Genomic DNA, 2,048 nt, shown 5'->3' on the forward strand with positions numbered 1-2,048 from the left:
TTTCAGAAGGAGCAGAAAAGGCAAGTCAGGGTTAGCAAAGTCCAGGCAGAGACCTGGACTATACTGAACTATACTGTTTAGATTAAAAATACTGAATTGTTTAAAAAATGAATGTTTTAGCAAATGAGCACAGTTTTATATGGTGAGAATGAAGTTAGTAGTTTGTGATTGTTTGGCTAGCCATGGAGAACCTTCTATTCCAAATGAGGAGTTTATCTAGTCATGATGAAATATTTTGGGGAAGAGGGGTAAAGTAGAAAAAAATTAACAATAGGTTTAAAAAATCTTTCATATAACATATTTTCTTCTTAATTCTTGGAGGGCAAAGCACCCATCACTGCCTGTTACACTGATTTAGATAAGCCCTAGATGTCTAATTCCCAAGCATAAAACATTCTGATGTCTCATGGTATCTTGCCACTCAAAATGTGGTCAAGAGGCTAGTAGTATCTTATCACTTGGGAGCTAGTTAAAAATGTAGGACCCGTACATTCAGCAAGTAGTTGGTCTGTGTGCTGTGAGTGAGGGTCTGAGTCACCTGCCATTTTGCTGGAGGAGCCCCTTGGGCCTTAGTAAACATTTACAATGTCTTTCATCTTTGAGTGGATCTACCGAGGCTTCAGCAGTGTGCCCCAGTTCCTAGGACTTGACAAGAAATCTGGAAAACTTGGGTTCTTAGGTGTAAACAATACAGGCAAAACAATTCTTCTTCACATGATCAAAGATGACAGATTGGGCCAACATATTCCAACACTACATCTGACATCAGAAGAGCTAACAATTGCTGGAATGACTTTTACAACTTTTCACCTTGGTCGGCATGAGCAAGCATGCCGGGTTTGGAAAAATTGTCTCCCAGCAATGAATGGGATTGTCTTTCTGGTGGACTGTGCAGATCTTTCTTACCTTATGGAATCCAAAGTTGAGCTTAATGCTTTAATGACTGATGAAACAATATCCAATGTGCCAATCCTTATCTTGGGTAACAAAATTGACAGAACAGATACAATCAATGCAGAAAAACTCCATGAGATATTTGAGCTTTATGGACAGACCACAAGAAAGGGTAATGTGACCCTGAAAGAGCTGAATGTTCACCCTGTGGAAGTGTTCATGTGCAGTGCACTCAAGAGGCAAGCCTACAGGGAGGGTTTCTGAAGTTTTGACAGTGAAAATAAGAGTATTACTTCTCTGGACTGATCATATTCACAGCTTCCTCATGAACTTTCCTAATAGAACAAGGAAAGCTCTCCAACCATGTCTGGCATTGTGAAGCCTAGAGTCTCTGTCAACTTTCTCATCACCCAGCGGTGACATGTGCTCTTCTCCACACCGTTGGGAGGTAATGCTTTCCCATGTGCAGTATTCTGGTCAGTATCCTGGGACTTGGAAGTTGGCAGGATTTGCCAGGTAAAGCTATGTGCCATTGTGGGGCACCTGAAAAGAAAATACGTCTCACCACTGTAATTGATTTCAAAAGAAAGCAATTCTATTTTTTAAAGAAAGTGTTGTTAATGTAATTGCTATCCCTCCTCACATTTTTAGTTCAAGTTTACTTGGTCTAGAGTTCTCTATTCTTTTTTATTAACTAATGAATGATACTTAGATACTTCATAAAATTAAGCGCAGATACACATTGGAGACCAGAGCTCATCTGGGTGGACTTACTCCTGCTGAGTTAGCAGGTTGGTGAGAGAAACTCCCACGAGCACACCTGTCTCTCTAACTGCCTTGGAGTAGGTGGCATTATCTCGCCCACACAGAACTAGAAAAGGGACAGAACTCTGGCCTTGCAGTTGTGGCAGGTTTCACTGTGGTAAGCTAGGGTCACTCCTCATCGGGGAATGTGAAGCAGATTGTTCACTGTGGAGGAGTTAATTATAGACTGGGTTATTCTTACTTATAAAGTTACAGATTTCAGCCAGTCTCTGCTTTTGTACTTTTGTGAAATTTTATTTCTCTCTATAGCACCTTTTTCACTTTTGGTTATAAAAAGTGACTTTCACTTTTTAAAAGAGTTGAGAACATCTCTCGTGTCACATACTGCA

General features: G+C 40.3%; 1 pseudogene; it reads left to right on the plus strand.

Moving 5' to 3' along the window:
• The first annotated feature begins 585 nt into the window (after positions 1-585).
• On the plus strand, positions 586-1,447 carry LOC102143930 (small COPII coat GTPase SAR1A pseudogene; annotated as a pseudogene).
• The last annotated feature ends 601 nt before the right edge of the window (positions 1,448-2,048 follow it).

This window comes from Macaca fascicularis, chromosome 5 (assembly GCF_037993035.2).
Source record: "Macaca fascicularis isolate 582-1 chromosome 5, T2T-MFA8v1.1".
NCBI lineage: Eukaryota > Metazoa > Chordata > Mammalia > Primates > Cercopithecidae > Macaca > Macaca fascicularis.